Raw genomic sequence first — 14,489 nt, forward strand, 5'->3', positions numbered from 1 at the left:
GCCAAAAAAAGCTAAAATCATCTTAGCCTTCATTAAAAGAAGTCTACTATCCAGAATGAGGTAAGTGATAGTCTTGCCATATGCTTCCCTGGCCACATCACACTTGGAGAATTGTGTTTTGTTCTGCATGCTGCATTTTAGTTATGGATACTGTAAGTCCAAGGAAGTTAATTAAGTAGGTGAGGAAATCTTGCCATCTGAGAGTTGGTGTACTTGTGATTTGGGTAAGGGCAGTGATATGCTAGAACCAGTTTATAATGAATGACTCAGAGGAGTTAATTGTTAAGTTTTCAATGTGAGCATTACAACCTCAGAAACTGGTAAATACTATAAATCAGGACGATTTACTCTGTTGATTGTCTAGACTTAAAGTGATGGACAAAATATTAGTAATGCATTGAAAGTGTGTCATGGGTACATTTCATCCCTCCTCTCTCCAACTGTCCCCAAGATCCAGTTGTTAAATATACCAGTGCACTCCTGGGCCAGGATAGATTGACATTTTCATGTCTGTGATATAGGTGGTATAGATTATGTATTTTGTTTTGAAATGTATATTGAACATTCAGAGACAATACTTTTCTTATTTCTTATGGTAAGGAAAAAAACACATAGATATTACACATAAGCACATTTATATATTTTATATTAGACTGTAAGTTTCTTGAAGTCAGGGACTGTGTTTTGTATAATTTCATATCCTGTACAGAGCCCAGATCTATGCCTTACACATAGCAATACAAATGTGTGTTGAATAAATGAACGATCATGGCATTCCCCGTATTTGTTCAACGTCTTCCCTTATTGATATATCTACTTACATGCTTTTTCCAGTAGGTTTCTTTTTTGTCTCTTTTTTTTCCTCTTTTCTTTTTTGCTGCCCATCCTTCTAACCTCTCAAGGTCCCTTCATATTACTTCTCTGTCCTTGAGGATGTTTACAACATCTCCCAATTTAGTCTCATTTGCAAATTTAATTAACATGCTATTTACCCCTCTTCCGGATCATTAATGAAGATATTAAATAAGACCAGATCAAACATCAATCCCTGTAGCACCCCTCTCGCTCCTTCTCCCTTCCCCCATCCACAGCATTTTCTCACAGCTCTGTAGCTGCTTACTGTCACTTCTCTTCTTTCGGGTCCTTCAAGCCATTTCTTGGTCCTTGTCTCCAATCGTGCCCAAGATAATCTGAGTGAATTTATCAAAGAACAGTTAATGAGACAGTGTGTTAAGTGTGGCACTCTAATCAAGTGGTATTAGCTGCATTTCCTTTGCCCAACTAATTTTTCAATTCTATCAGCAAGTCACTTCATGAAGCAAGAATCCAAACAAATCATAATAAGACTCTGCATTGATAGACTACTTTTTTTTTCTCAAAATAGTTCTAGAGATATCTCATTTTATGTTCACATCATCCCTTTGAGGAAGGTAGAACAAAGCATTATTATTATTAGGCAATCAGGGTTAAGTTACTTGCCCAGGGTCACATAGCTAGTTAAATATCAAATGTCTGAGACTGGATTTGAACTCAGGCCCTCATCCATTGTGCCACCTAGCTGCCCCCAGGACAAAGCATTATGAACTCAATTTCACAGACAGATAAATTGAGGTAATGATGGGTTAAATGTAAGAACATAGAAGCCCATCTTGATGGTAGATCCAGGGCTGCAATCAGAGTCCCTTGACTTTGTACTACATTAATCTGACTACTTACAATCTAACTTCCTATGGAGATCCCCATTTCCCACTATAATGTAAGCAATCTGAAAGGTCATGTGATATACTGGATAGAGTACTGGATTTGGAGTAAGGAAGGCAGGTTAAAAATCTTGCTTCTGACACTTAACTGGCTGTGTGATCCTGGGCAGGTCACTTAACCTCTGAGCCCAGGGAAATTTGTCAGGTCTCAAAGTCACAGAAAAGTTCTGATCCGAGTTGATGCTGAGAACTCTAATATCAACAAAATCATACGTCTCTCTTGTGTTGCATTATCATAGATAAGTGGTCGTACCTCAGACAGTTTGTTAAGACATAAAGGGACTCACGCCCAACCAATCTGATTTGAATACAGCAGCTTGAACAAGAAACCCAACAGATCATTTAGTCCAGACCTTTCATTCTGCAGTGAGGAAGCTGAGACCTAGAAAGGCTCAGTAACTTGTCCAAGATGGGAGGCTCTTCAGTGTGAGCTCGGAGACCATGGCCTTGCTCTTCTGATTCCTCCTGCAGGAGGCTCTTTCCTTTCTCATGATGATTCTGCATCTTCTGCTATAAATTCAGAAAAGTCAAAGAGCAGGATGTTGCTTTGGACATTTCTTTCCCATGGCTTAGATTAGTAGCTTTAAGGACTCATAGAATCTCAGCCGTAGAAGGGTCCTCAACTACGCTCAGCTTCTCACCTATTTCAGGAATACCACCCATAACATCCCTAATAGGGGATGGCTTTTCCAGCTTTTCCTTCAGCACCTCCGGCCATGGGAAATACATAATCGTCCAGTCTGGTTTTGGACAATGATCAGGAAGTAAATCTGCCTGGGCAGAATGGGAGATGGTGAAGGCGGGGCCTGTTTTTGCCTTTCTTTGTAGAACTAGTGCTTACCACAGTGTTTGACATTTAGTAAGTGCTTAATAAATCCTTGCTGACTGACCGTCTATCTGAAACTTCCAGCCATTATACCTCATTCTACCCTCAGTGGTCCAAGCAGAACCATTTTATTCCCCCCTACACATGATAGACTTTCAAATGTTTGAAGGCAGTTATTATGTCTCCACAAAACCTTCTCTTCTCAAGGCTAAATATTTCTATTTGTATGACATTTTCCATATCATTCACCATTCTGATCATCCTTTTTGGAGAGATCTTCAGCTTGTCAATGATCCTCTTGAAATATGTCACTCCAGAAGGCATACAATATCTCAGATAGTATTGAGCACAGTCAGGCTCTTGTCTTTCTTGATCTGGGACACTATCCTCTACTAATACAGTCTAAGATTGTACTAGGTCTTTTGGTAGCCATATCACACCGATGACTCGTACTGAACTCATCGTCCACCAAAAGCCTAGTCATTTCCACAACTACCGCTAACTTAGGTCTCCCTCACCCTGCACTTGTGTAGTTAATTTTTAAAAACCTTTATGAGGATGATTAAGCAAGTACATTGTCAACAAGTGTTCATTAAACACCTGCTGTGTGCCCGCATACTGTTCTGAATAAACTTCTGAGTGGAGGAGGAAGGAGGACACAGTGCCGACATCAGTATTCAGACCCATTCTGTAAGTCTGTTTACAAGATAAAGAGGCTGTTGGGTTGGTGGGGGTGAGAGTTATCAGGTATAGGACCCTAGCCACCTTTTTCTGTTCCCTGCATTGGTCCCAGGAGTAGGATCCTTCAATCTGGCATTCTTAAAAGAGCCTTTGCTCGATTCCACCATCCTCTCTAGTGATTATTCTATGTCTCTGCTTCCTTTTTAAGCCAAACTCTTAGAAAATATTGTCTATTCTCATCGCAGCTAAGCACCTCTCACTTCTAAGCATTTCACCCTCTGGCTTTTGCTTCCTCACTACATGACAATACGCTCTCCAAAGCTGCTAGCCATCTTTTTTAGTGGTCAAATATGATAGACTCTCCTCAGTCCTCATCCTTCTCGACCTCATTGTAGCATTTGGCACAATTAACTCACCCTCTCTTCCTGGATCTTCTCTCCTCTCTGTGTTTTCATGGTATTACTCTACCCTCATTTTCCTTCTACTTTGGTTTCTTCTCCTTTGCTAGCTCACCATCAACATTACACCCCCTAACTTAAGGTATACCCATCACCATCTTAGGTTCTCTTCTTTGCCTATATTCTCTCTCTCTTGGTGATGTCATTCGCTCCCATGGTATAGTAATTACCACTAGGCAGATGTCAGCCTAATGTCAGCCCCATCTTAGACTTTCTCTTGACCTCCAATTCTGTATCACCAGCTGTGTTTAGAACATTTCAAACAGGATGACTTATGGAAGTCTCAAGTTATTTAAAACACAATCTATTATTTTTCTAAGTCATTTCTTTTGCCAAAATTGCTTATTTCTGTCAAGGATATCAACCATTCTTTCAGTCTTCCAGGTTTACAACCTTGGCTTTGTCCTTGGTTCCTCATTCTTTTTCACCCTGAGTATCTAATCAGTCACCAGATCTTGATGTTTCTACTTCAACAATACCACTCACATGTCCCCTTCTTTCCACTCACACAGCTGGCACCTTAGTTCAGGCATTCATCACCTTTTGCCTGGACTCTGCTTGAGGTCTCTCTGCCTTAAGTGCACATCTGACCATGTCCCTCCTCTACTCAATAAAGTATAATAGTTCCCTATTATCTTTAGGATAAAAATATAAATTTCTCTGTATATCTTTTAAATCTGGGCCCATCCTATTCCTTCAGCTTCATTCGATATCACTTCCCTCCCCTCACTTCTCTGGAACATACTCCCTTTGTACCTCTGCCTCATTCACTTCGTTTAAGACCAAACTGAAGCAACCACCTTTTACTTGAAGCCTTCCTTGATTCCCCAACCGTTAGTGCTCTCTCTCTCCAGCTGCTGTGTATTCATTTCATTTTGTATGTATTTTCTATCTATTCATTCATGTAGCTGTCATCTTCTCCATTAGAAGGTAAGCTCCTTGAGGACAGGAACTGTTTCTCTTTTGTCTTTATGTCTCCAACATCCAGCCTAGCACCTGGTACATAGCAGCAGGCCCTTATCAACTAATTAGTTAAGCATCATAGGGTGCCATTCCCCTGGAGTTCTTATCTCCTAGTAAGCAGGTTCTTACTTGGCTAGAGCAAGAATAGCCCACTGATAATTTGCTTTCGTTGATATAATAAATTGCTTCTGCAGTTATAGGTCCTGTCCTCATTACCTCAGTCCTCAAACTACTTTGACCTAAGTCATTAAAAGTTAGACATTTTGGTAGGCGGGTTAATGGAAAGAGCACTGAATTTGGTGTCAGAGAACCTGTTGGGTCCTATCATTCGCTGTGTGTGGGCTTTCTAGATCTCAGTCCTGCAATCCTAGGTTTATTGAAGGGGTAAGGATTGAAGGTTGCACAACAGTTTCAAACAGAAATACAGCAGTAATCTTCCTTCTTAGTCAGTCTTGCGCTGAAGTGAGCAGAGGTCAAAGGTTAGAAGCAGCTTAGACAACTTTTCCAGCACTGACACTCCCAGTCTCCTCTCCACAAGCCAACATCGCCACTCTCTCGTGGCGGGTGTGCACAGCGGACCTTGCTTGTTCTCCCTTCTCTCTGCTTTTGCCAGTTCTACTGACCTTGTAAGATAGCTGTTCTGCTTTCTATTCCTGCCTGATTCCGCAAGACATTCCCGTATCTTTGCCACTCAACAAGGCCTCTTATCGGACGCTTTCTTGACCATTAATTCATTTGACTGCGTGATATATCAGAGACTCTCTGCTTTTTTTTTTCTTTTCTGCCAAAGGAGGTGAGCTGTTTACAGAGAAAGGTCTTACTGAGAAGTCTGTTCTCATTCAAGGGCCAGGGTTTGTGTGGTAAAGGTACAGGGGGATACCATGTGGGCTGTAGCTTGCCTTTAAGTCAGGTCAATCTTGTATTTCTAGGTTTTTTCTATTTCAGATTCTTTTTAAACTCCTGGGTAAAGTTCTATCTGTCTTACACAGTACGCCTGCATGGACTTTCTCATGGGTCAATCCTCTACAGAGAGTAGATCCAATCTATTTTTATGCTTTAAGCCCCTTTTAAGAAGGTAACGTTGTGCTACCAAGAACGTGTGCAGACATTTGAAGTAAGTGAAGGAAGGGAATGGTAGGAAGACATTGTTTGAGTTTTTCCTGCTTTGACAGTTGAATGGATCTGATATCTCTTCCATGTTGATATCTCCAGTGTTGTATAACCTCCTCGCCTTTTTATCTTGTGGAACTACTGTCTACATCTTCTGGTAAACCTTTCATTAGGAGCATGTATCGTGCTAGCAATGGTGGGAAGAGCACTGGATTTGGGATCAAAAGCCTTGGTTCAAGTTGTGGTTTGTCTTGGCTCAGCCGTTTATTACCTGTGTGTCCTTGGGCAAGCCACTTTCCTCTCTGGACCTCAGTTTCCTCCGCTTAAAAAGGAAGTAGGGTAGGTAGAATAGGTATCATCTGAGATCCCTTCCAGTTTCAAATCTGGTATCCTATGAGTTGCTGATCTTATTTGACAAGTGGAACACATGAGCTGTCTGTCCAGCTTACCTTACTCTCACTACGTGACCAACCCCCTTCCTCCTCTGTTTCTATATCTTCCAGGCAAAATCTTTTATACTGCTTCTGCACAATAATTCTTCATTCCTAATACCTAACAGTCTACGGACTTCCATTACATATGTCTCCACTGACATATGTGCTAACTAAAACTTTAATTTTTTTTCGGAGACTGTGGTGTTCCATGGGGGTGGGTAGAAAGAAGGTAAAGAATCAGTATGAAATATGAGGACATAAAATAGTTTTAATGATATGAAGTGACTAAGCAGTGAACCCCAGGGAGCAAAGAGATGGCAAGATGAAGATAGTGTAAGATAGAAAAAGAAAACTAGGTGATTGTATAAATGGTAGAGGATAGTTAAAGGGAGAGAACATTACCTCAAGTCAGCTATGTGGTCTTAGGGAATTTATTTCTTACCTCTGGTTTCAGTTTTTTCATCTGTAAATTAAAGGATTGGTCTAGAAGGGCTCCAAGGTTCTTTCTAGCTCTATACCCTATAATCGTAAGATTTATTGTTCAGTCTTTTTCAGTCACGTCCAACTCTTTGTGACCCCATTTGGGTTGTTGTTGTTTTTTTTTTTTGGTAAAGATAATGGGGTGGTTTGCATTTCTTTCTCCAGCTCATTGTACAGATGAGGAAACGGAGACAAACAGGGCTAAGCTAAGTGACTTGCCCACGGTCACACAGCTAGTAAGTGTCTGAGGCTAGATTTGAACTCAGGAAGATGAGTCTTCCTGACTCCAGGTGTGGCACTCCATCTAGTTCACCTAGCTACCCTGAATGTATGACTAGATTACCTGCAAGATAACTTCCAGTCTTAGGGTTCTTTGGGGAGAAGATGGATGAGACATGAAATAAAGGAAAGCTTGCAGTAGTAATTGGACTTGGCAAAAGAGCTCAGGAGTGACATGAAGAATTTTGAAGTGTTCACACAAAAGAAATAGAGTTTCTCTCCATCTCTGCTTGTCTGTCTGTCTCTTTCTCTCTTTCTTTCTCCCTCCAAAATTTGCAAATAAGACCCACGGGGGGAAAACCTAGAAGAAAATGGATTATTTGACCTAGAAAATAAAGTCTTCAAAATTAATTTCCAGGTTTATAGAGATGATGATAAACTGATTTATCTTTTATTTAAAACATTTAAAAAATTCCACTGAGGAATTAGATGGAGAAAATGGTCCCCAATTGTAGCATGAAGAATTTGAGTTTGATCAGTGAAAGTAACTCACGTGGGGAAGGTCATTGGGTGGGTTACTGAGAAGTTTTATAGATTTTTTTCTATGGATTAAAAAAATGAAATCCCACCATCATCTGTGAGGATTTAGGCAATATTAATTAAAGGATAAGATGCTTTCTAATGGTCCCTCACACTTTTGTGATTCTATCAAGGTATGGTCCTGAGATTTACGGAAGGAAAAAAAGGATGAAAAAACTATAGCCAACATGTACAAATTAAAAACATAGAAAAAGTACTAAGTTCATTTGTACTTAACAGGTTTCTTGTATTGTCTTTCTAGATTTTTGCTTTTCACTCTTTGCTTTGCTTCACTATTGATCAGTATAATTCCACAAATAACTACTTGGTTTAAAGAACACTGGGCTCAGAGTTGAGAGACCCGGCTTCTAGCTCAGACCTTGCTCAGTGTGACTTTGGATAAATCACTTCCACTCTGTGGAATTCATCCTCCTTTTCTGTAAAATCATGGGGTTGAACTAGAATATAAGATTTTTGCATTCAAATGGACCATATTAATCGTCTAGTTCAATCCCCCCACTTTAGAAATGTGGCATTTAAAGTCCAAAGAGATTAATTGCTTAACTTCCCTCGGTTTTACAATTATAAATGGTACCCAGGCTTCAAACTTGGGTATTCTGCCTCTAAATCCAGTGGTATTTCTTTTATACGAATCATTGTTAAAGGTCCCATCCACTTCCAACTTTCTCTGATCCTGTAAAAGGAGATGTGTTATTTTTCCCCCCAGGCATCTCCTTTTGTTGAGGTCTCTGTTATTGTAACCTCTATTAACACCGAATGGAATTATCCCAGTGTGTTCGATGGAAAACAGAATTCTTGAGGCACCAAAAACCATACGGCTGATGTTAATCAATGTGGTTTAATTCATTAATTTTAAATATAAGTTTGGATTGAGAATGATCAGGCAGCAGAAATTACTTATTTGGGGAAATATACATATCCTAAGAATCTGTGCCCATATTTAACCCTGCCCCACCATTACCCTGAAACCCTCATAGACGCACATCTTCTATAAAGCACACATGGAATCTCTTAAATTACATTTGTATCAAGTTAACTTGGGTGGTCGAAGTGACATCAAGCACACAGAAAGGGTTCCCGTCAAAAGCTAATTTAAGAAAGTTGTTAGGGCATCTACAATAGAAGCAACCTGTGCACTTGCTGTCAATGTGTTTTCTTTTAAAGAAACTTGCTCTTTCCTGCCCATGTTGAAAACATCGACATCTCTCAGAGAGCAGAGCCCTAACATCTTCATGGGTGGTACAAACAGCACGCCATGCTTCACCATGTGGGGAACGACAGCTTTTCTTTGTTTTGTTTTTTTCCAAATAGCATAATGATTAAATACTGTCAAATATGAGTAATATATGTATGTTAAAATGGAGAAGAGCTCACATCCTATTATTATTATCGTCGTTTCATTCTGCAGACAAACAGGGGACCAGTGATGGAATTGTTCATTAGGAGATGAATGATATGTCTAGAAAATGTTGTTTATCTCATTGCTTCCGCGAATCTCCAAGGGACCAAGTTGTGAAAATGAAGGCATAAAGAGCATTAGGCAGCTTGTGAGTGATGCCGTGCTGTTCTCATGGAAGGGGACAGTGGGGAAAGGAAACAACAGACAGCGTGGGAGCAGTGTGATGGAGTGTGTATTTGTATAGGGAAAAAAAAATTCACATCTCAGCAGGGAGAGACACCTATTTTGCCTCCAGAAAGGCTAATGACTCTTCTCTCAGCTTGAATTTACATGAATGCTTATTAAAAAAAAAATTACAGACTTTGCTTCTTCTTGATGATGAACTTCAAAGATCTTAGGAATTCAGTTCAGTCTGGTGAAACACCCAGCTCATGGACTGGATGCCATTTTATCCCATTCCAACTATTTAGTCTGTATTGATTGGATTGGAATCTTAAAAGCCCAAACCAACTCAAATGACCTTTCGCAATGGCTCTTCCTAAGTCCACTGGTAATAGGAAAAGAACATTTTTTTCATCATTCTTTCATTTGGGGAAATTTTTCCCCATGGAAATAGGGATCCCACTCTCTGTTATTTCTTTCTTTCACACTCCTCACCCCCTCCTCCATTATGTGAATTCAGAAACTTGTAAGTAAACTACTGATGCCATTAGGCTCTTCACTGACTGCTCTTCAGAATGAAGGGATATTTTTCTTAGGTTACTAAGGGTCTTTCCCCAGTGTGTTGTAAATCAGTTACAGTGTTTCTACTCCATCCCATCTCCCTCACAATATCATAACATTCCATAATAGTACTGGGAAGTAAATTATAAACTCAGTCATGACTAATTCCAGAATTTTAACGAATTTACATCATTTGCTCTATAACTACAGAATGCATATAAATAGAATGGCTTAGATATGGCAATCAATCAGGCAACAAATATTTATTGAGAATCTACTAAAAACTATTAGTAGACACTTATAAGGCATATTGAAGGCATGATAATAGCCCTGTGGGCCTTATCTGGCTGAATATTTGGATGGTCCTGGGTGAATATCTATGAATGCTGAAGAGGGAGGTAGTCATATGAAAATATGGGCACAACCTCTCTGTGACTCTTACTGATTTCCTCCCAGGATAGGGGCAGCCAATTCTCTCTCCTCATCACCTGTATGACTATTGGTTTTAATGTTAAACACTTGTGTCAACAGTAAGAAGAAAAACCAAAGTACAGTGGAAAGATCACTGGACCAGGTGTTGCTGGAAGAACAAACCATACTGAACGAACGGACGACTCTGAGTCAAAAATATGCACTGAATCAAAATGAAATTAAAAGAGAAAAGACTAGTGGAGTGATGCAAGACCAGACTGGTCTCTGGAGTCCAGGATACTGAGAATTGTCCTGCAGGTGTCCATCTTGTCCCTTCACACTCTGACTTCATTCACGAATACTTGGGTAATATACTTCTGTGGATGCAGGAAAAGAAACTAGATAAAAACCCTGCAATTTAGTATATAATCCATCGCAAACTAACTATGAATCTAGGGCTATCTTTAAAAAAGAGAGATGGAAATGCTTGCAGGGACAAGAAAGAAACATTTTAAACAACAAACAATGAACACATCCTTGCTACAGGAAAGTAAGGGTACCAGTAATACCCACGCATGTTGTTAGAAGACAATACAAAATTAAAGAGCAGAAATGGGGCAGGATACCTTGTATAGGGAAAAAAAAACCTTGCTTTCTCTTCTCTTCTATGCAGGGTGGGGTATGACCCAGAGGAACTCTCCCTTTCCCTGGGAGCTTGCTCTCCATGGGAATACTATCTTGCATAGGTTCTTGTTGGAGTTCTTGGGGGTTTGGAGATACAACCAGTTGTCTCAATGCACTCACTCCACCAGCAACGATTTAAGGGACACCAAGAAGGATTGTCTTCATTCCTTTGTCCCATTGTTTCAGTCATTTCTTTACTTTTCTTTCTGTGTATTTTCTACCTTTCGTGGTCCTTTGTCTTGTCCAAATCTCACTCTTCTCCTCTCCCCAACACACTTTGGAGAATGTGTGTCTCAGCCTGATTTGTAGTATGTGACTTACAATTTGAAGTTACTAAAGCCAAGTTCCTCATGCAAAGTAGATAACTGATTGAGCTAATTTCGCATTTTTGATGAACAATGATTTGCATATTTGTCTTTGAACTAAAATTTCTCCAAAGCAATCAATGTATATTTGAATTCAGTCTGCTTGATAAATATACACCTCTGTGAGTTCAGAATGTGAGTGAAAGTGACCATCACTTCAGTGGGCACAATCTGTCAAGATGAACTATTTCCAATGACAAAAAAAGGCACAAAAATAAAATGAAGTTGGTAAAATTCTTAGTATGTGTACAAGAAAATCCCTTGTCTATAGAAGGAGCCTTCGTAACAGCTTGTGATGTGTCAGGATCATAATATCAAAGATCTTATAGCTAGAAGAGCAATTTTTCTGCTGATCAAGACACACTTGGAGTATTTCATACCATTTTGGGTGCCACAAACTGGGGAAAGAAATTGACAAGCTTAAGCACATTCAGAGAAGAGTGAACAAGGTGATTAAAACATATGAAACAGTATCATCAAGGATCATTTGAACGAACTGGGGTTGTTTATGCTGCAGAAAGAGAAGACTTGAGGAAGACTGATTATTGTCTGTAAAAATGGAAGAGCTGTCATGTGTAAAGAGTAAAATACTTGTTTTTGGTCCCAGAAGGACTTAAACCTATTTTTTTTCCTGACTATACATTCAGTGATCTTTATTTTAAAAAAATAAAAAGTGCTGATCTGTTTTCGTTTTTATAAAATAATTTTATTGGTATTTTTATTCTTTAAACAACCTTTATTTGTCTACTCTGTTTACAGCTGTAATTGTCTTGCTATTGGTAGCATACATTTCTAGAACTATCTCAAATAACAGTGGGGAAAGAGGAAATTCCTGCCTGACTCCTGTATTTACTAAGATTCTTTTTCCCCCAATGTGTTTTCCCATTGTAGATAATGCTAGTTCTTAATTATAGGATGATGAGGTCATAGATTTTGAGCTGGAACAGACCTTGAGCCCAACCCATTTTTATGGAAGAGGAAACTGAGGTACCAAAGATATTGGTCACACAGTTAACAAAGGTCTGTTTATTGATCCCAATATAGAAATAAGGCAGGGATTTCCTTTTCTACCATTGTTATTTGACATAGTTCTATAAATATATGCCACCAAACAGCCATGATAGGCATGAACAAATAGTAGATGGGATTTGGAGTCAGGTCCTGCTGATTCCAAGTCCAGTGAGCTTGCCACTATGTCATAATATCTTTTTTTACCATATTAAAAAAATCACCCTTCCGTCCTGTTCTTTATAGTTTTTTTAATAACAAATTCATCTTGTACTTTGTCAAAGACTTTTTCTGTATCTATTGATATAATGTAGTTTATTTTCAATATGATTATTTATTTTGTTATTTATGTTTTCCTCCTACTGAACCGTATTTGCATCCCTGGTATAAATATGACTTGATCATAGTGAATAATTTTTAGACATATTGTTTTGCCAGGATTTTGTTAAACGTTTTGGAATCAAAATTCATTAGTGATCTTTCAAATATTTCATGCTACCTCTCTCTTTTACAACTTCCTGTCCCACGGGTACTGATAATAACTTGACAAATGAAGGTTGACAGTCAGACTTAGTGTTGGACTGTATTGGATAAAGTAGAAATTGTGCAAAATGGAAAATATTTGAATGAATATACTGGACCATCAGGGACTTATACTTCAAAAATGAACACAAGAAAACTAGTTCTGCATCTGACAATGAGTGAAATGAATTTAGGCTGCACTCTAGTTATCGAGTCAAGGGTATCATCCATGGTTCCCCCTCTGGCTTTTCTCACCATCCCAATGACTTCTCAGAATAAATACCTTTCAGTGGCCACCACACCTGTAAATGTATCGTTTATTCCTATTATAACATAAACTCCTTAATGGCAGATATTATCAGATTTTTGCATTTGTATTCCAAATGCTTAGCATAGTGTCAATCTGGCACATAGTAAGCACTTAATAAATTTTTTTTTTCATCCATTCATTAGGCAAGTCAGATAGTGAGCTGTGGAAAGAACACTGGGTTTCAAGATGAGAGGGCTTGGGTTAAAATTTCCACTCTGCTATTTTCTACTTATGTGATCTTGGGCATGTTCTCTGGGCCTTAGTTTGCTTAACTCTAAAATCAGGAATCTGAAGCACACTTTCTAGATAGCTGCCAACTCTATCCTGTACTCACTCGGTCCCATGACCACTCTTGATTATAGGATCTAAATATGTAAAAATAGATGGGGGAGGGGCGGTGCTGATTATAAGCTGTCAAGGGTTTCTTTCAGTTCTAACATTTAAGGCTTTTATGATTTCATTGCTTTTTTATTCTAGTGACCCCTTTTAAAGATAAATACAAGACATTCATTTATAGAGTGAGTCCCCTTACTTTCTCTAATCCTACCCCCTTTGAACAGTTTCTTTCTAATGAATATTAAACAGTCTACGGAAAGAAAGGAATAGTGAAGATATGGACTAGAGAATTATAGGACTAGCTAAGAGAGAAAGATGCCTTCCTAGAACTCAATAGTCCAAACTGAAGTAAATTACATTAGTATTAAAATGAAACCAAGTGAAACCTTATTTGCTTACAATGCTTTCTTCTGACCAAATTCTTCCCAGAATTTCTATTCAAATCCATATTTGCCTTTTGTAGGTTCTGGAATAAATCTGATATCTTCCTTGAAGAAACACACATATCATATATGTACTGAAAAACACAAATGCAAATACAATGAAACCCACTTATATTGAACCCACTTCTATTGAATCCCAGCATATAGCAATCAAATTGGAAAGTCCACGTAATATTTCCAAAGTATATCAAATTCCATCCTATATCAAATTTTCACTCTGGTCCCTTGAAATTCAATATAAGCAAGTTTCACTGTATTTGAAATGGACATGATGCAATATAATGTATTTTTCAATGAATAGAATTCTTGGTAATTCAATTTATGGTTGCAGAACTCCTTAAAGGGCAACTCTCACCTCATACGGGCCTCAAATGAGGGTTCAGCTCTGCAGCCCTTCCTCAGGAAACATTGCTGTTGACTTGGAAGACTCGAAACAGAATGGGAATGATTTTGGTGATATCGCAAATGATAATGCCACTGTCAAGCCAAGTTCAAAGGAAGATGGATCCAGAAGAATGAGCAAAGTTCTTCTCTCAGGTCTGTACACACAGCCATGTTCATAGTCACATGGGGGAGACTTTTGGGACTCATTCTATTCCATCCTTTGGTATACAAAGTTGAAACTAAGTTTCTTCCACTGCCTCTATCATTTGCGGTTCCCGTCAATAATGCTGCACTCTGTTGGCTCACCTTCTCTGATTACTTTCTTTTTAAGATTCCTTTGGGGCCCTGATTTCTCTACGCCAGTTCGTTTCTA

General features: G+C 38.9%; 1 long non-coding RNA gene across 1 annotated transcript; it reads right to left on the bottom strand.

Moving 5' to 3' along the window:
- Window positions 1-533: 533 nt before the first annotated feature.
- On the bottom strand, window positions 534-14,450 carry LOC138171984 (uncharacterized). The gene is made up of 3 exons (XR_011171018.1): window positions 14,088-14,450; window positions 2,114-2,270; window positions 534-1,190 (listed from the first exon to the last, which is right to left on the bottom strand). It is a non-coding gene; the product is annotated as an uncharacterized lncRNA (long non-coding RNA).
- Window positions 14,451-14,489: the final 39 nt, after the last annotated feature.

The sequence above is a fragment of the Petaurus breviceps genome, unplaced genomic scaffold (assembly GCF_028583685.1).
Source record: "Petaurus breviceps papuanus isolate PSGF00001 unplaced genomic scaffold, PetGlider_PUasm1.0 128, whole genome shotgun sequence".
Taxonomy (NCBI): Eukaryota; Metazoa; Chordata; class Mammalia; order Diprotodontia; family Petauridae; genus Petaurus; species Petaurus breviceps.